Raw genomic sequence first — 21,279 nt, 5'->3', positions numbered from 1 at the left:
CAAAGAAAGTAAGTCAATGAAAATGAGGACAAAGCAAAAGACACTATAAAAAAGAGAAGAAAACAAGACTGAAGGAAAAAAAGCATAACAAACTGTGGAACAACATCAAGCATCCCAGTACACAAATAGAGTACCCAAAAGAAGCAGGAAAGGGGCACGTGAGTGGTTCAGTGGGTTAAAGGATCTGATTCTTGGTTTTGGCTCAGGTCATGATCTTAGGGTCCTGGAATTGAGCTCCACATGGGGCTCTGTATCTAGCAGGGAGTCTGCTTGAGCATTCTCTCTCTCATTCTCCCTCTGCCCCTCCCCATGCTCTCCTGTGTGAACACATGCATGCTCTCTCTCTTGAAACTAAGTAAATCTAAAAATAACAAAAACAAGTTGCCTCTTTAGCACAGTAGGTAGTACGTTAGTCTCATAAAATTAACAAAAACAAAAAATACATAAGTAGGGAAAATAATGGCCCTAAACTTTTCAAATTTCATGGAAATTATAAACCCAAAGATCAAAGAAGCTAAAGAGAATGAAATTTATCTTTAAGGTATTGAAAGATGCTATTAAGAACTCAGTTGCCAGAGCAAATATCTTTCAAAAACTAACATGAAATAAAGGTATTTTAAATTATAAATGCTGAAAGATACCATCACCAACAGACATGCACCATAAGAAATATTAAAGGAAGTTTTTCAGACATAGGATATTAGATGACAGTCTGGGTCTACTCAAAGGAATGAAAAGCACAGGAAATGGTAAATGAGAATAAATAAAAAAATTTTCCCCCTTAGTTTTTAAATGTCCTTACAAGAGAATTGATTATTTTAACCAAAAAAAGATACCAATACATTGTGAAATTTACAACATAGATGGAAGTAAACTGTAACAGCAAAACAGCAGAGATAATATTACATGTGAAGTGGTATAATATCATACATGTGATAAATTAAAGATGTATATTATGAAACCTAAAGTAACCATTTAAAAAAACCACATGTGATAGTTAATAAGCAAACAAAGGAAATAAAATAAAGACATTTTAAAAACATCCAAATAAGGCAGAATAAAAGGGAAATGGGAATAAAGAACATACAGGAGAAAGTTTTAAAAATTAGAAGGTAGGAGGTTTAAATTTACCTCTTATCAAAAATCACTTTAGGGGCGCCTGGGTGGATCAGCGTTGGTTAAGGCCTCTGCCTTCCGCTCAGGTCATGATCCCAACGTACTGGGATCAGCCCCACAACGGACTCTCTGCTCGACAGGGAGTCTGCTTCCTCCGCTCCCTCTGCCTCTCTGCCTACCTGTGATCTCTGTCTGTCAAATAAATAAATAAAATCTTTAAAAAAAAAAATCACTTTAAATGTAAATGGTCTAAAAATAGTTTAAATTATTTGAAAAAAGTTATATTGAAAGAATAATTAATAAGAATTCAAATCACATAATTTGACTACAACAGAATTAAATTAGTAATCAATAATAATATATCTCAAAAATCCCCCAAATACTCAAAATAAGTAACAACCCATAAGTCAAAGAGAAAATCAAAAGGGAAATCAGAAAATTGTAGAACTACATGAAAAAAAACCTACATTTTAAAATCTGACATACAACAAAAGCAGTATTACAAGGAAATTTAAAGCAATAAACATTCATTAGTAAAGACAAAAGGTCTCAACTAAATGACATTTAGAAGAGTATAATATAATCATAAAAAGAAGAAATTAACAAAAAAAGGATAGGCAATAATAAATGAATAGATAAATAAGAACCAATACAACAGAAAACAGAGAAAAATTTAAAAAAAAGAAAGCTTGCCCCCCCTCACCCGGACCCAAGAGAAGGAGTTGGTTTGTTTTGAATTAGGCCTTATACCCAACATGGGGCTTGAACTCACAACCCTGAGATCAAGAATCACATGCTCTACCAACTGAGCCAATCAGGATCCCCCCCCCCAAAAGCTAGTTAAGAAAAATCAACAAAACTGATAAATCTCTAGCCAGACTGACTAGGAAAAAAATACAAATTACCAACTATTAGGAAATAAATTATTAATATAACTACAGATTCTATACTTTAAAAATAATTATTTTAGGGGCGCCTGGGTGGCTCAGTGGGTTAAGCCTCTGCCTTCGGCTTAGGTCATGATCTCAGGGTCCTGGGGTTAAGCCCCACATCGGGCTCTCTGCTCAGCAGGGAGCTTCCTGCTTCCCCACCACCACCACCACCTGCCTCTCTGCCTACCTGTGATCTCTGTTAAATAAATAAATAAGATCTTGAAAAAAAAAATAATTATTTTAACAAGGGAGGCAAGACAAACCAATGGGAAAAGAATAATCTTTTCAACAAACGGTGCTGAAATAATTGGATATCCACATGCTTAACAGATACAGAGTTACGTAAACAAAAAAAGTCCTGGAGATGTACAGTGGTAACGGGCTGCCCAACAATGTGAATGTACTTAATGCCACTAAAGTGTACACTTAAAAATGGTTAGGGGTGTCACCTGGGTGGCTCAGTTGGCAGTTAAGCGACTGCCTTCGGCTCTGGTCATGATCCTGGAATTCCAGGATCAGGTCCCGCATCAGGCTCCCTGCTCTGCAGGGAGTCTGCTTCTTCCAATGACCTCTCTCTCTCAAATAAATAAATTTAATTAAAAAAAAAATGGTTAGGGGTGCCAGGGTAGTAGCTCAGCTGGTTAAGCGTCCAACTCTTGGTTTTGGCTCAGGCCCTATCTCCGGATCTTGAGACTGAGTGCTGCATGCAGGGGGCTGCTCGCTGAGTGTGGAGCCTCCTTAAGATTCTCTCTCCTCGGAGGGGGCTCCAAGATGGTGGAGGAGCAAGAGACCTAAATTTCTTCTGGTCCCAGGAATTCAGCTAGATAGTTATTAAATCATTCTGAACACCGAAGAACTCAAAAGAAGGTTGACGAAAAGAATAGCAGCAACTCTATGAACAGAAAAACGACCACTTTCTAGAAGGTAGGACATGCAGAGAAATGAATCCAAGGTGATATACAGGAAGACAGACCATGGAGGGGAGGGAGGCTCCATCAGCCGACTTCCAGCAAGTGATACAGCAGCAGAGCACAAAATCGAAACTTTCAGAAGTTTGCTCTGGTGAGGAATATCGCTCTGGTGGCTAAGCGGGGGCTGGAACCCTTGCTGGCACGATGTGGTCTCAAGACTCTCAGGGTCACAGAAAGACGGAGGGTGCCTGAGTGCAGCAGAGCTCCCAGGTATCAGAACAGGGAAGCTGGCCACAAATAGCGAGCTGAGGAGTAGGCTCTCAGCTCGGGACTGCCATAATCCATGGCATAGTTGAGCCACTACTCCTTCGATCAGGGGCCCAACGTGTGGCAGATCTAGGGAGATCCCCTTCCTCCCCTAGGAGGAGTGGCATGGGACCCTGCCATAGGAGTCTGCCACAGAAATCTGCGGATTTAGAGACTACAAATGGGTCATGTGCTGGAGACAGAAACACTTGGTCACAGGCTGGAAGAGCACAGAGTTCTGCCAGATATTAGGAGAGAGGAGTGATGGACTGCTTTTCTCTGAGGGCTCACTGAGGAGTGGGGCCCTGAGCTCTTGGCTCCTCCACGGCCAGAAATTGGGAGGCTGCCATTTTCATTCTCATCCTCCAAAGCTGTGCGGAAAGACTTCAGGGAATAAAAGCTACCAAGTGCAAACCCGAGCAGACTACTTAGCCCAGCCCCTGAGCTAAGCCCATCGCCACGGCAGTGCAATTCCTCCTGTGGCAAAGACATTTGAAAAGCAATGCAATCAGTCCCTCCCCAAGAAGATCAGCAAGAACATCCAGCTAAGACCAAATCTACTCATCAGTGAGAACTACAAAGGTCCAGTGCTAGGGGAATACAACACAGAATTCATGGCTTTTCCCCATGATTCCTTAGTTTTTCAAAGTTAATTTTTAAAATTTTTATTTTTTTCTTTTTCTATTTTTTAAAATTTTTCCTTCTTTCCTTTTTCAGCCAATCAATTCATTTAAAAATTTTTTTTAATATCCATTATTACAATCATATTCTATCCCTTCATTGTATTTAACCTTATTTTATATATTTTTATATATATATACACACACAAACACACACATACATACACATATAAGCTTTTCTTTCTTTAAAATTTTGGGGTGCAGAGTCTTCTAACAGACCAAAATATACCCCAAATCTAGTGTATGGCTTTGTTCTATTTACCTGCCTGAACATATTCTTTCCTTTTTTCCTTTTCTTCTTTTTTTCAACCAACTTCTTATCAATTCCTTTTTAAAAATCTTTTCTAATTTTCATTCTTACAGTCATATTCCTTCCCTTCATTGTACTTACCCATATATGTACATCTCTTTAAAATTTTGGGAGGCAGTTTCTTCTAAGAGACCAAAATACATCCAAAAATCTAGCATGTAGCTCTGTTTTATTTACTAGTGTGATCATAGTCTTCTTTTTTTATTCCTCTCCCCCCCTCACCCCCATAGTTTCAGGTCTCTTTTGATATGTTTAGTGTATATTTTTCTGGGGTCACTGTTACCCTGGTAGCATTTTGTTCTCTTGTTCATCTATTTATCTCTGGACAAAATGACAAAATGAAAAAACTCATCTCAAAAAAAAGAACAAGAGGTAATACCAACTGCCAGGGAGCTAATCAACATGGACATTAGCAGGATGTTACAACTAGAGTTCAGAATGACGATTATTTAGATACTAGTTGGACCTGATAAAAGAACAGAAGATACTAGAGAATCCCTTTTTGGAGAAATAATACCTAACCAAGTTGAAATCAAAAAGGCTATTAATGAGGTGCAATAAAAAACGGAAGTCCTAACTGCTAGGATAAATGAGGCAGAAGAGAGAATTAGTGACACAGAAGACCAAGTCATGAAGTATAAAGAAGCTGAGAAAAAGAGAGAGAAACAACTACTGGATCACAAGAGGATAATTCAAGAGATAAGTGATATCACAAAGCAAAACAATATTAAAATAATTGGAATCCCAGAAGAAGAAAGAGAGCGGCAGAAAGCATAATCGAGTAAAATACAGCAGGGAACTTCCTAATTTGGTGAAGGAAACAGGCATCAAAATCCAGGAGGCAGAGAGACTCTCCCTCAAAATCAATAAAAACAGGTCAACACCCCGACATCTAGTAGTAAAACTTACAAACCTAAGAGACAAAGAAAAAATAGTGCAAGCAGCTGGGGACAAGAGGTCTGTGACCTACAATGGTAGAAACATTAGACTGGCAGCAGACCTATCCACAGACACCTGGCAGGCCAGAAAGGACTGGCATGATATAGTCAGGGTACTAAACGAGGAAAAATACACAGCCAAGAATATTATATCCAGCTATGAAGTCACTGAAAGTAGGAGATAAAAACCTTCCAAGACAAAGAGAAACTAAAAGAATTTGTGATCACCAAATCAGCTCTACAAGAAATATTAAAGAGTCCTCTAAGCAAAGAGACAGCCTAAAAGTAACATAAACGAGAAAGGAACAGAGACAAAATATGGTAACAGTCACCTTACAGGTAATATAATGGCACTAAATTCATATCCTTCAATAGTTACCCTGAATGTAAATGGGCTAAATACCCCAATCAAAACACACAGGGTGTCAGATTGGATAAAAAAACAAGACCCATCGATATGCTGTCTGCAAGAGACTCATTTTACACCCTAAGACATCTCTTGATTAAAAGTGAGGGGGTGGAAAACCAGTGGCAATCCTTATATCAGACAAATCAGATCTTAAACCAAAGACTATAACTAAGAAATGAGGAGGAACACTATATCATACTTAAAGGGTCTATCCAACAAGATCTAACAACTGTAAATATTGATGCCCCTAACATGTGAGCAGCCAATTATATAAGCCAATTAATAACAAAATCAAAGAACACATCAACAATAACTTTAACACCCACATTAATGAAATGGACAGGTCATCTAAGCAAAAGATCAACAAGGAAATAAGGGCTTTAAAGGACACACTGGACCAGATGGACTTCACAGATATATTCAGAACTTTCCATCCCAGAGCAATAGAATACACATTCTTCTCTAGTGCACATGGAATATTCTCCAGAATAACAGGGTCACAAATCAGGTCTCAACTGGTACCAACGAGTGGGATCATTCCCCACCTATTTTCAAACAACAATGCTCTGAAACTAGAACTCAACCACAAGGGGAAGTTGGAAAGAACTCAAATGTATGGAGGCTAAAGAGCATCCAACTAAAGAATCAATGGGTCAACCAGGAAATTAAAGAAGAATTTTAAAAATTCTCGGAAAAAAATGAAAATAAAACACAACTGTTCAAAATCATTGGGAGGCAGCAAAGGCACTCCTAAGAGTAAAATATATACCAATACAAGCCTTTCTCAAGAAACAAGAAAGAAAAATACATTATATGTTTATTAAAAAAAAAAAAAAATTTTGGAAGGGGAGGCGAACCATAAGAGACTATGGACTCTGAAAAACAACCTGAGGGTTTTGAAGGGTCAGGGGTGGGAGGTTGGGGGAACAGGTGGTGGGTAATGGGGAGGGCACGTTTTGCATGGAGCACTGGGTGTTGTGCAAAAAGAATGAATACTGTTACACTGAAAAAATAAATAAAATGGAAGCATCTGCAAAAAAAAAAAAAAAAAATTACCAAAAAAAAAAAAAAAGAAACAAGAAAGATCTCAAATACACAACCTAACCCTCCATCTAAAGGAGCTGGAGAAAGAATAGCAAATACAAGCTAAACCCAGCAGGAGAAGAGATATAATAAAGACCAGAGCATGAATCAATGAAATAGAAACCATACAAACAGCAGAACAGAACAATGAAACCAGGAGCTGATTCTTGTAAAGAATTAATAAGATGGATAAACCCCTGGCCAGGCTTATCAAAAAGAAAAGACAAAGGACCAAAGTAAATAAAATCATGAATGAAAGAGGAGAGATCACAACCAACACCAAAGAAACACAAACAATTATAAGAACATATTATGAGCAGGGGCACCAGGGTGGCTCAGTGGGTTTAAAGTCTCTGCCTTTGGCTCAGGTCGTGATCTCATGGTCCTGGGATGGAGCCCCGCATCCGGCTCTCTGCTCAGCAGGGAGTCTACCTCCTCCTCTCTCTCTGCCTGCCTCTCTGCCTACTTGTGATCTCTGTCAGTCAAATAAATAAATTAAAATTAAAAAAAAATATTATGAGCAACTATTATGCCAACAAATTAGACAATATAGGAGAAATGGCTGCATTCCTAAAGATGTTAAACTACCAAAACTGAACTAGGAAGAAATAGAAAAACCTGAACAGACCTATAACCAGCAAGGAAATTGAAGCAGTCATCAAAAATCTCCCAACAAACTACAGCCCAGGGCCAGATGGCTGCCCAGGGGAATTCGACCAAACATTTAAAGAAGAAATAATTACTTCTCTCCTGAAACTATTCTAAAAAACAGAAATGGGAGGAAAACTTGCAAACTAATTTTATGAGGCCAGCATTACCTTGATCCCAAAACCAGACAAAGATAGCACCAAAAAGGAGAACTGCAGACTAATAATATCCCTGATGAATATGGATTCAAAAATTCTCGGGGCGCCTGGGTGGCTCAGTGGGTTAAGCCGCTGCCTTCGGCTCAGGTCATGGTCCCAGGGTCCTGGGATCGAGCCCCGCATCGGGCTCTCTGCTCCGCAGGGAGCCTGCTTCCTCCTCTCTCTCTGCCTGCCTCTCTGCCTAGTTGTGATTTCTCTCTGTCAAATAAATAAAATGTTATAAAAAAAAAAAAAAAAAAAAAAAATTCTCACCAAAATACTAGCTGAGAGGATCCAACAGTACATTAAAAGGTGTATTCACCACGACCAAGTGGGGTTTATTCCTGGGCTACAAGGTTGGTTCAACATTTGCAAATTAATCAATGTCATGCACTACATTAATCAAAGAAAGGACAAGAACCATACGATACTTTCAACAGATGCTGAAAAAGCATTTGACAAAGTAGAGCATCCTTTCTTTTTTTTTTTTTTTTAAGATTTTACTTATTTATTTGAGAGAGAGAGCATGAGAGGGGAGAGGTCAGAGGGAGAAGCAGACTCCCTTCTGAGCAGGGAGCCCAATGTGGGACTCGATCCCAGGACTCCAGGATCGTGACTTGAGCCCAAAGCAGTTGCTTAACCAACTGAGCTACCCAGGCGCGCCTACAGCATCCTTTGTTGATCAAAATTCTTCAAATGTCGGGATGGGGGGTACATATCTCAATATCCTAAAAGCCATCTATGAAAAACCCACAGTGAGAATCATTCTCAATGGAGACAAACTGAGAGCTTTTCCCCTAAGGTCAAGAACACGGCAGGGCTGTCCACTATCACCACTGCTGTTCAACATAGTACCGGAAGACTGAGCCTACGCAATCAGACAACAGAAGAAATAAAGGCGTCCGAATCGGCAAAGAAGTCAAACTTTCACTCTTTGCAGATGATATGATACTTTATGTGGAAAACCCAAAATATTCTACCCCAAAACTGCTGGAACTCATACAGGAATTCAGTAAAGTGGCAGGATATAAAACCAATGCACAGAAATCAGTTGTATTTCTATACACCACCACCAAGACAGAAGAAAGAGAAATTAAGTAGTCGATCCTATTTACAACTGCACCCAAAATCATAAGATACCTAGGAATAAATCTAACCAAAGAGACAAAGAATCTGTACTCAGAAAACTATAGAATACTCACAAAAGAAACTGAGGAAAACACAAAGAAACGGTAAAACATCCCATGCTTATGGATTGGAAGAAAAAATATTGTGAAAATGTCTATGCTACCTAGAGCAATCTACAATTTAATACAGTCCCTATCAAAATACCATCAACAGGGGCACCTGGGTGGCTCAGTGGGTTAAAGCCTCTGCTTTTGGCTCAGGTCATGATCCCAGGGTCCTGGGATCGAGCCCCTTGTCTGGCTCTCTGCTCAGAGGGGAGCCTGCTTCCTCCTTTTTCTCTCCCTGCCTGCCTCTCTGTCTACTTGTGATCTGTCAAATAAATAAATAAGATCTTTAAAAAAAAAAAAAAAGTCTTAAAAAAATGCCATCAACATTTTTCAAAGAAACAGAACAAATAATCCTAAAATTTGTACGGAACCAGAAAAGACCCTGAATAGCCAGAGGAAAGTTGAAAAAGAAAAGCAAAGCTGGTGGCATTACATTTTCAGACTTCAAGGTCTACCACAAAGCTGTCATCATCAAGATAGTATGGTACTGGCACAAAAAGACACACAGATCAGTGCAACAGAATAGAGAGCCCAGAAATGGGCCCTCAACTCTATGCTCAACTAATCTTCGACAAAGCAGGAAAGAATGTTCAATGGGAAAAAGACAGTCTCTCCAACAAAGGGTGTTGGGAAAATTGGACAGCCACATGCAGAAGAATGAAAGTGGACTATCTCCTTACATCACACAAAACTAGACTCAAAATCAATGAAAGACTTCGATTTGAGACAGGGATCCATCAAAATCCTTGAGAACACAGGCAGCAACCTCTTCAACCTCAACCACAGCAACTTCTTCCTAGAAACATCGCCAAAGGCAAGGGAAGCAAGGTAAAATGAACTAGTGGGACTTCATCAAGATAAAAAGCTTTTGCACAAAGGAAACAGTCAACAAAACCAAGACAACCAGAAAACTGACGGAATGGGAGAAGATATTTGCAAATAACATACTAGATAAAGGGCTAGTATCCAAAATCTAGAAAGAACTTATCAAACTCAGCACCCAAAGAACAAATACTCCAATCAAGAACTGGGCAGAAGACATGAACAGACATTTCTGCAAAGAAGACATCAAGATGGCCAACAGACACATGAAAAAGTGCTCCACATCACTCGGCATCAGGGAAATACAAATCAAAACCACAATGAGACACCACCCCATACCAGTCAGAATGGCTAAAATTAACCAGTCAGGAAATGAAAGATGTTGGCAAGGATGCAGAGAAAGATGTAGGAACACTCCTACACTGTTGGTGGGAATGCAAGCTGGTCCAGCCACTCTGGGAAACAGTATGGAGGTTCCTCAAAAGTTGAAAATAGAGCTACCCTACGGCCCAGCAATTGCACTACTGGGTATTTACCCCAAAAATACAAATGTAGTGATCTGATGGGACGTGCACCCCAATGTTTATAGCAGCAATGTCCATAACAGCCAACCAATGGAAAGAGCCTAGATATCCACTGGCAGATGAATGGACAAAAAAGATGTGGTATGTATACATGATGGAATATTATCCATCCATCAAAAAATAACATTTTGCCATTTGCAACAACCTGAATGGAACTAGAGGGTATTATGCTAAGCAAAATAAGTCAATCAGAGAAAGACAATTATCAAATGATCTCACTGATACGTGGAATTTGAGAATCCAGGCAGAGGGTCATGGGGGAAGAGAGGAAAAAATGAAATAGGATGAAACCAGAGAGGGAGACAAACCATAAGAGACTGTTAATTTCAGGAAACTGAGGGCTGCTGGAGTGGAAGAGGGTGGGAGAGATCAGGTGGCTGGGTAAGAGACACTGGGGTGGGAATGTGCTATGGGGAGCACTGTGAATTATTTAAGACTGATGAATCACAGACCTGAACCCCTGAGACAAATAATATATTATATGTTAATAAAAAATTAAAAAAATATTCTCTCCGGGGCGCCTGAGTGGCTCAGTGGGTTAAGTCTCTAACTTCGGCTCAGGTCATGATCCCAAGGTCCTGGGATTGAGCCCCGCATCAGGCTCTCTGCTCAGCGGGGAGCCTGCTTCCCTGCCTCTCTGCCTACTTGTGATCTCTGTCTGCCAAATAAATAAATAAAATCTTAAAAAAAAAAAAAAAAAAGATTCTCTCCTTCTCCCTCTGTCTCCCCAACCCTCATTTGCCCACGCTCTGTTCCTCTCAATAATTTTAAAAAATTAAAATGTTTGATTTTATGATATGTATAGTCTATGACAATCAAAAATCTAAAACCAGGGGCACCTCGGTGGCTTAGTCAGTTAGGCGTCCACCTTCAGCTCAGGTTATGATCCTGGAGTCCTGGGATCTAGCCCATTTGGGCTCCCTGCTCAGTGGGGAGTCTCTTCACCCTCTATGTCTGCCCCTACCCCAACTCCTGCTCTCTCTCACCTGTCAAATAATTAAATAAATCTTGAAAAAAGCTTTAGTGGCATCTGGGTGGCTCAATCGGTTAAGTGTCTGCCTATGGCTGAGGTTATGATCCCAGAGTCCTGGGACTGAGCCCCACATCGGATTGAGCCCCACATCCTCTCTCTTTCCCAAATAAACAAAATTTAAAAAAATTTTTTTAAATTTTAAATCAAAAAAGAACAAGTAACCAAAGAAAACGACATATAAACTATAATCATCAAAATCAAAACATTTTGTGCTAAGAACTCCATCAAGATCATGAAAAGACAACCCAAAAAATGAGAAAATATTTGGAAATCATTTGTCTATAAAGTTCTACCTTTGCAACATAATGAAAAGACAATCTAATTTAAAAGTAGGCAAAGGCCTTGAACGTATTTCTGCAAATAAGACATACAAATAGCCAATAAGCACACGAAAAGATGCTCAACATCAGTAGCCATTAGGGAAATACAAACAAGAACCACAAAGATATATCAGTTCATACCCACTAGGATAAATACAATAAAAAGATGGACAGTAGGAACTGGTGGGCAAGGATGTGGTGAAATTACTACCCTCATACATTCTGGGTAGGAATAAAAAATGGTGTAGTTATTTTTTTAAAAATCTGGCAGATCCTCAGTATGTTAACAAAGTTACCCTATGACTCAGGAATTCCACTTGTAGATACACAGGAAAGAAAAAAGAAACAAGTTCACAAAAAAACTTGCTCATAAAAGTTCATAGCAACATCATTCATAATAGGCAAAAAGTGGAAGTAAACCAAACATCCACAAACTGTTGAATGATAAAAGAAAATGCATTATATACACAAGGGAATATTCCTCAGCCATAAAAAGGAGATGCTTAAACATGAATGAAGTTTAAAAACATTATGTTAGGGGCTCCTGGATGGCTCAGTTGGTTAAGCAGGGGCCTTCAGCTCAGGTCATGATCCCAGGGTCCTGGGATCGAGCCCTATATCAGGCTCCCTGCTCGGTGGGGAGCCTGCTTCTACTGCTCCCTCTCCCTCTGCCGCTCTGCCTGCTTGTGCTCTCTCGCCCTGTCAAATAAATAAATAAAATCTTTAAAAAAAACAAAAACAACATTATGCTGAATTTTAAAAAGCCAGTCACAAAAAGTCACGTTATATGATCCCCTTGATATAAAATGTCTAGAACAAATTCATAGGAACAAAAAGGAAACCGGTGGTTGCAGAGACTGGCAGTGGGAGAAGATGGCTAAAAGTGATCATTAATGGGTATGAGGTTTCTTCTTAGAGTAATGAAAGTATTCTGCAGTTAGGTACTAAGATGGCTGCACAGCTTTGTGACTATACTAAAAATCACTGAATTGTACACTTTAAAAGGGGGTATTTTATTATGTCTCAATTTTTATACCATATCTCAATTTTTTAAAAAGATAGGAGATTCTAGGGGCACCTGGGTGGCTCGGCGGGTTAAGCTCAGGTCATGATCTCAGGGTCCTGGGATCTAGCCCCGCATCAGGCTCTCTGCTCAGCAGAGAGCCGGTTCCCCACCCCCCTGCCTGCTGCTCTGCCTACTTCTGATCTCTCTGTGTCAAATAAATACGATCTTTAAAAATAAGAGATTCTAAATCACTTCATGTCAATAAAGTAAGTAAGTTCGACAAAATGGACAAATTCCTTAAAAGATCAGAAACTTACAAAGCTCACCCAAGGAGAAATGTATATACATTAAACCTATCTAAAGAACTCGTAGTTAAAAACTTACTAACGAGTAAAAGTCCAGACCTTGAGGGCTTCACTGGTGAATTCTTACTATACTATGTATTATGCATTTAAAGAAGAAAATACCAATCTACTCAAACTCTTCAAGAAAACTGAAGAATACTTTCTCAACTCACTGTATGAATCCAGCATTATTCTAATACAAAAACTAGACAGACATTACAAGAAAAGAGTACCACAAACCAATGTTCCTCATGAACACAGATGCAAAATTCTAAACAATTTTTAACTTGATTCCAACAATATGCAGGCATACCTCATATTATTACACTTTGCTTCACAAATTGAAAGTCTGTAACAACACTGCCTCAAGTAAGTCTACTGGTGTAGTATTTTCAACAGCATCTGTTTGCTTTCTGTCTCTGTTTTGTATTTCAGTAATTCTCCCAGTATTTCAAACTTTTTCATTACTTTCTATTTGTTATGGTGATCTATAGTAAGTGATTACAACTTGGAGAAAGCTCAGTTGATAGGTAGCATTTTTTAGCAATAAAGCATTTTTTAAATGAAGGTACATACATTGTTTTGTAGATATAATGCTATTGCCACACTTAATATACTACAGTATAAATGTAAATAAAACTTTTATATGCACTGGGAAGCTAACAAATTCATTTGACTTGCTTTATTGAGATATTTGCTTTATTGCAGTGTTCTGGAACCAAGCCTGCTGTATCTCCAAGGTATGCCTGTATAAAAGGATAATACATCATGACCAAATGATGTTCATCTCCAAAATGTACAAGTGTTTAAATGTATTTAAGGTTGATTCAATATAATTTATTTTATATTAACGGACTAAAAAAGAAACCCATAAGTTCTTCTAGCAAATAAAGAGAAGGCATTTGACAACAATCTATATCCCTATCTATAGATAGTGACAGAAAGGAGATGAGTTAGTGGTTGCCAGGGTACGTAAGGGGGGAAAAAGAGAAACAATAGAAGAGATTACAAAAGGGCATGGAGAACTTTGAAGCGTGATGGCTATAATCACTACCTTTACTGTAGTGATGACTGCACAGTGAATATACATGTAGGAAACACATCAAATTACATATTTTAACTTATTGTCCAGGAAATTACTCTTAAATAAAACTATTCCAAAATAAAGCCCCAAAATAAAATACCATTCTAGGTACAGGTTAAAAATCTTAATTTCTTAGAAAATTTTATCTGCGTTGTTCCATCCCTACCTAATTCCACTCTAAGTACTTCCCAGCCACCAACCTGATCTAAACTGCAATCTCTGATCACAAAGGTTTTCAACCATGGTTAAGGGTTAAGTATATAATCATCTCTGGCACTTACAAAGCAGAAGTTTCTTAATCTGTAGGTCTGAAATTCAGTACAGTTATAATTTATGTATTTTTTGTTAATTTTTTTTAAGATTTTATTTATTTGATATATAGAGAGAGATCACAAGTAGACAGAGAGGCAAGCAGAGAGAGAGAGGGGGAAGCAGGCTCCCTGCCGAGCAGAGAGCCCAATGTGGGGCTCGATCCCAGGACCCTGAGATCACGACCCGAGCCGAAGGCAGAGGCTTAACCCACTGAGCCACCCAGGCGCCCCTTTTGTTAATTTTTTAAATTTTATTTTTACTACTTTTAATTTTTTCAAGATTTTATTTATTCATTTGACAGACAGAGATCACAAATAGAGAGGCAGGCAGAGAGAGGAGGAAGCAGACTCCCTGTCAAGCATAGAGCCCGATGTGGGGCTTGATCCCAGGACCCTGGGATCATGACCTGAGCCGAAGGCAGAGGCTTTAACCCTCAGAGCCACCCAGGTGCCCCTACTTTTAACTTTTCTACTGAAGTACAATATACACACAGAAGAAGTGCACAAATTTTAAAATGTCAGCTTGAAGAATTACTACAAAACATAGGTATATATACATATATTTTTTTTTTAAGTTTATTTTTAAGTAATCGCTATACCCAGCGTGGGTCTAGAACTCAAGACCCCAAGAGGCATGTATTTTTTTTAAGAGTTCAAGGATGGGGGCACCTGGGTGGCTCAGTAGGTTGAGGCTCTGCCTTCAGCTCGGGTCATGATCTCCAGGTCTTGGGATCGAGCCCCGCATCGGGGTCTCTGCTCAGTGGGGAGCCTGCTTCCTCCTCTCTCTCTCTGCCTGCCTCTCTGCCTACTTGTGATCTCCCTCTCTCTCTCTGTTAAATAAGAGTTCCAAGGATGATTTTGATGAACAGCCAAGGATTAAAATTATTACCTCTGCCTCAAGCATCTTTTATACTCCTTTCTTTTTGCTCAGCTAACATTTATCTGGCCCTTCAAGTCACAAATCAAATGCAACCACATCCTCCCTGCAAGAAGCTATGTGTTCTCATACTAGTGAGCATATACGGTATTTTTCAAACTGTTTAAGGCAAAAAGTCTTAAGTTACATGCTAGAGAAAAAGAACAAAGTGAAACTAGTTAAAAACAAGTATACCGACTGCATGATAAAGAGCCTGCCTACCCCCTTTGAACTATCCCACTAGGAGATTAAAAATTACAACTTACTATACTCATTTATTTTCTTGTTTGTTTCATTCATCAAAACTATTTTATAGCAAGGCCTCTCTTACTCTTTCTTTCTCTGGTGCACAGAAAACATTCATTTAACATTATTATTGGGACAGTATCCAAATGGAATAAATATGGAGGATAAGTCAATATGAGGAGAAAAAAGTTTGAGAAAAGGGGAATAGTACCTATGGGGCACCAAAATAGAAAAAGACTAGGCATATCGGAGGAACTGGAATGAGGCCAGTGAGGCTGGACCCTAGTTAATAAGCATCATGAAATAAGCTTTAAAGCAGACATCTGCTAGAGAGTGAAGGACTTGTAAGCCATAGTAAAAATTTGATCCTGTTTTTTATTTACTTTTTAAATTTTATTTTTAATGTAATTTGGATTATTTATCCTACTGAAGATTTTTAAAGAGGGGAATGACACAATCTGATCCACATTTTTTAAAAGACCATCCTGCCAGGGCACCTGGGTGGCTCAGTGGGTTAAAGCCTCTGTCTTCAGCTCAGGTCATGATCCCAGGGTCCTGGATCGAGCCTCGAATCGGGCTCTCTGCTCAGCAGGGAGCCTGCTTCCTCCTCTCTCTCTGCCTGCCTCTCTGCCTACTTGTGATCTCTGTCTGTCAAATAAATAAATAAAATCTTTATAAATAAACAAATAAATAAATAAAAATAAAAGACCATCCTGCCTACTGTGTGAATGTCAACTCAAGAGCATAATAGGAAGGGACCAAGAGTGTAACAATAAATGTGATTAAAAGGAAATAAATGAGGGGCATTGGGGTGGCTCAGCTGGTTGAACAGCTGCCTTTGGCTCAGGTCATGATCCCAGAGTCCTGGGATGGAGCCCCACGTTGGACTCCCTGCTTAGAAGAGAGCCTTCTTCTACCCTGCCTGCCGCTCCCATTGCTTGTGCTTTCTCTCTCCCTTTCCATGTGTCAAATAAATAAAATCTTTAAAAACATAAAAATAAAAATAAAAGAATAAAAATTTAAGTAGAAAAGTGACAATATCCAATGCTTTCACTCATTTTCATTCATTCAACAAGCATTAATTAAGACAAGCTGTAGTCCTGGCACTGTTCTAGGCAATGGGAATGTAAAGCAAAGTTCCTGCTTTCACAAAACTTAAATATATATTTTTAAAGATTTATTTGTTTATTTGACAGAGAGAGAGAGCGTGCAAGTGTTAGCACAAGCAGGGGGAGTGGGAGAGGGAAAAGCAAGCTCCATGCTGAGCAGAGAGCCCAACTCACGGCACAATCCCAGGACCCTGAGATCATGACCTGAGTCAAAGGCAGATGCTTAACCAACTAAGCCACCCAGGCACCCCACAAAGCTTATATTTTATATTAACAGTTCAACAGATAAACTGTGTCGTGTGATAAAACTACAAAAAATAAAGCAAGGGAAGACAATGAAAAATGATGGAGTGGTTAGGGAGAATTGTATAATGACCTAACATTTAAACAGCGATTATGTAGGTAGTGGGGCCTGGTAGGCCACAGTTACAAACTCTGAATTTTATTCAGAGCAAGATGAAAGCCACTGGAGAATTTTGATCAAGGAAAGAAACATGATCTGACTTTCATTTAAAAGGATAGTTTGAAGAGCCGTGTGCAGAACAAATGTAGGCAGCAAGAGTAGAAAGTCAGAGGATGGTCTTGGAGACTATTACTGCTATTAGAGAAATAATGGTGCAACATCAGTCAAAGTGTTAAATTATCTACTCCAACACAGCTTTTGAAGGCAGGTCCAACAGAATTCCCTTATTGGATGTGGAGCTTCAAGAAAAATCTTGAATGAATTTCAAGATTTCAAAGAATGAATCTTAAACATTATTATTAAACATTATTCCTCTGCTCAGGGAATACTCCTAAAAATGTTGTCCTAGTCCTGCATTTGTTACTGCCTTCTTTCATCCTTCCACAGTAACTTCACTAATGCTGAGAACTTTTAAATCTGTACGTCAGCTTCTACATTTCCCTTCAGAGGTTCAGTTCCGTATATCCAACTGCCTGCTGGACTCTACAAAAACCTCAAATTCTACCTGTTCAAACAGAATTCACCATCTTTCTTTCAGCCCCACTAGCAATATCTGGTTCCTCAATCAGAATTACTTATTTAATGAATGATACTACCAAATCTTCTACTGACCGAACCAAAACCCCAGGAGCAAGCTTTCTAATTCCCCTTTCCTCTACCATCCAATCCACACCTTCCATATGCATACCCAATCATTTATCATATGGAGGGGGCTGACACAGGATGTGCATTTTAATGATGTCACAGCACAAGGTTTAAGGAATTTATTTATTTATTTTTTTTTTTTTTTAAGATTTTATTTATTTGACAGAGAGAGATCACAAGCAGGCAGAGAGGCAGGCAGAGAGAGGGGGAAGCAGGCTCCCGCTGAGCAGAGAGCCCGACGCGGGACTCGATCCCAGGACCCTGAGATCATGACCTGGGCCGAAGGCAGCGGCTTAACCCACTGAGCCACCCAGGCGCCCCGGTTTAAGGAATTTAGTTTGCTTTCTTTGACTTACAGTATAGACAGCATTGAGTAACAGATTAGTAAATGCTCTAATATTTCTTTTAAAATAATCCAAGGGATAAAAATCTTCAGCCAAAGGCTGTATTCTTTTTTGTGTTTTTTTTTTAAAGATTTTATTTATTTGACAGAGAGACACAGATGACAAGTTGGCAGAGAGAGGGGGGGAAGCAGGCTCCCTGATGAGCAGAGAGCCCGATGTAGGGTTCGATCCCAGGACCCTGACATCATGACATAAGCTGAAGGCAGAAGCTTAACCCACTGAGCCACCCAGATACCCCCGAAGACTATATTCTTTCTAGACGTAGAAAACCTCAAGCTAATTCTCAGAACATGAATAGTCCACAGAAGCATAATTTATGAATCACAGCTGAAGTTGTGAAAGCAGCATAAGTCAACAAAGGCAAGTAAGAACAGAAGTTTTCAAACAAACTCAGAAGGCAACAATGTCCATGTGTGTGGGTATAAAAGAAGAGATAATTTAAGAAACTGACAAAGAACCATGAGAGAGGACAGAAACCTAAAAAGAGTAACATAAAGAATTAAACCCTGTGTTTGTGCTACTGGGTCCCAAAAACTGATCTTTAATGAAATGAGTAAAGTACAGAAAACATATCTCATGTTCTATTAAAGCCAGGATCTATTCAATTTAAAGAATTACTTTACTCTGAATTTATGCCATTCTACTTTTTTGGTGTGAAAGGACTTTTCTGTAAATTATTTAATGTCATTTTTTAACAAATTAAAAGTTGGCCATCCCACACTGATTCCAAAAATGTTTTTTAAATTATACTGTACCGGTCTACACATTTTTAAAACTGCTGTTAACTAAATACAATAACTTAAAATCAGTGAGGTTGTAATTACACTAATTATGATAGCACATAAAGTAAGTGTTAAAAAGGATTACCCAAATGTCATTTCTAAATATTACACAACAATCCTACTTCATATTAGTAGATTCAAAGAGTACTAAACAAAGTAAAAACATAAAAACAAGTGAATCCAAAGAGAAAAATGGGAATTCTAAAAACCATTCAGAAAAACATAAATAAAATGATTAAAAACACACTCAAAAGTAACTTTTCTATAACCTATAGATTCATTAACCATTAGAGACTAATTCCCATTTTCTTCCTATGACTCTTAAAAGAGTTATATGATTTGTATGTGATGATTCAGTTTATTCCATACTTCTCAAAATATATTATTTATTCCTGTGTTAGTAATTTTAGGCCATAAAAAATGAACTTTTATTTTATTTAGGTATTGTTTATTTTAAGGAGTATTAGGGAAAAGTGCATGACACCAATCATTTTATAAAAAGATTTTTTAATTCAGGCGAGGCAAAAAAGGTTAAGTCAAAGAAAAGTCTAAAGTATGGATTATATCCAGACACAACAAAAACAATAAAATTAGAGGGATTAAAGTTTGAAAGACAGTGTCATTACTATACACTCTAAACACACAAAAAACTGTTTTTCATAAACATCTAACTCCACATAGAAGATAAATTCCAAAGTGTTGATAAAAATCCATAAGTGGCTATCTCATTTTCCCACTGATTTACAAACTCAACTTCAACAGAAAATCTGTTGACCCCAAATACACAAACCTTTCTATGAAAACTGCCTCTTAAAAATGGATTTTAAATAAATATATAGCAACAAGAGAAAGAGTTCATTTCAATAGTGCCCATTTTACAAGGAAGGGAACTGTAAAAGGAAATCATACAGGAGGTACTTTGACTAAGAACATTTTTTTTTTAAGATTTTATTTATTTATTTGACAGAGAGAGATCACAAGTAGATAGAGAGGCAAGCACAGAGAGAGAGAGAGAGAGAGAGGGAAACAGGCTCCCTGCTGAGCAGAGAGCCTGATGCGGGACTAGATCCCAGGACCCCAAGATCATGATCTGAGCCGAAGGCAGCGGCTTAACCCACTGAGCCACCCAGGCGCACCTGACTAAGAACATTTTAAAGGTCTCTATTAAGTTTTCCAACTTCAAAAAATGGACCTCATTAAAAAAAAAAAAAAATACCCTCAATATAGTTTTAAATTTCCTTTGACTATAAAGACTATTTCTTATTTCCTATTTGCCCAGACTTAGCATCAAAAAACTTCACCCAGAAATACTTAAGGCTAGGTACTTGTAGATTTCTGGGTCTTCTGATCTTTTCCCCTTGACTATAAAGTCATTATAGTTTTGCACTTCATCTTGGAGTAAGCTTCTTACAAATAAGAATAAATTCAGCGTATTTTTCCCTTTCTAGAGGTGAAATTTGAAGTCACTCTGTAACAGCTAACTGAGCCAGACTCAAGGAGTCTAGTGGTTTGTAAACAAACCATTAGCTGTTCTTAATTATATATCAACAAAGCATGTTTATTTCTGTAGTAGAAATTCTGGCTTACTGAGCAAATTAAAGAAACCTAGGAAGACTGGGAAAGAAGATATTTGAAAACAGTGACTATCCACAAAACTCAGTCTCTGGAAAATTCTGCAAACATGAACCAAAGGTAATTTATCTATATGGTGTTAATCCACCTACAGAATACACTTGAAAGATATCGGGGTATACTGGGGGAAAAAATTAAGTTTTAGATTCCCATCCAATCTCAACAACTTACTAGTTATGTGACCTTGAGTGATTAACCTCTGATACTCAGTCCTCATCTGTGAAATGGGAAAAAAAGCATTCTGACACACAGAATGGTCCTGAGAATTAAATCAAAGAATTTATATAAAGTACCCCCATATCAGTACATAATCACTAGATGCGTATGACTATTGACATTAATTATGTCTACTTTGCCAGTCACTACACCTTATTTGCCTTATCTCATTTAAAACTCTCAAAATCCTGGGGCTCAGTAGATTACGTTCAGGACTCCTGATTTCAGCTCAGATCATGATCTCAGGGTCCTGGGATCCGACTGCATTGAGCCCCATGTTGTACCCCCTGGAAAGAAATAAATCCTTAAAACTTTCAAAATCCTATAGAGGTAGGTACCATTACTATTCCCATTTTACAGACAAGAAAACTGAGGCTTAAAAAAGTTAAATACCTTACACAACACTACACAGCTAATTAAGTGGCAGAACATAGAGTCTTAACCACTCTACTGATACTGTGCTTTATGGTAACGAAAAAACTTTCTCGTTACGCTTTCACAATAACCTCAAAAATCAGCAAGGCATCATCTTCATTTCCTATGCATAGCAACAAACTCAAGGAATATTTATCATCACACAATTAATGGAGTCAGAAT

At 38.4% G+C, this 21,279-nt stretch overlaps 1 protein-coding gene across 4 annotated transcripts in view; it reads right to left on the bottom strand.

The window, feature by feature from the left end:
* The window catches only part of ZZZ3 (zinc finger ZZ-type containing 3), a 116,328-nt gene that overhangs the window by 69,899 nt on the left and 25,150 nt on the right, over positions 1-21,279 (bottom strand). Inside the window, exon 1 of one of the 4 annotated variants that reach the window (XM_046014785.1) lies at positions 1,132-1,151. The exons of the other annotated variants lie outside the window; for them this stretch is intronic. The gene's annotated coding sequence lies outside the window, so the exon portion shown is untranslated. Of the gene's footprint in view, positions 1-1,131; positions 1,152-21,279 lie in introns of those variants that run through there. 4 annotated transcript variants of the gene reach the window in all.

The sequence above is a fragment of the Meles meles genome, chromosome 1 (assembly GCF_922984935.1).
Source record: "Meles meles chromosome 1, mMelMel3.1 paternal haplotype, whole genome shotgun sequence".
Classification (NCBI taxonomy): Eukaryota; Metazoa; Chordata; class Mammalia; order Carnivora; family Mustelidae; genus Meles; species Meles meles.
This window is presented reverse-complemented; position numbering and strand designations above follow the sequence as displayed.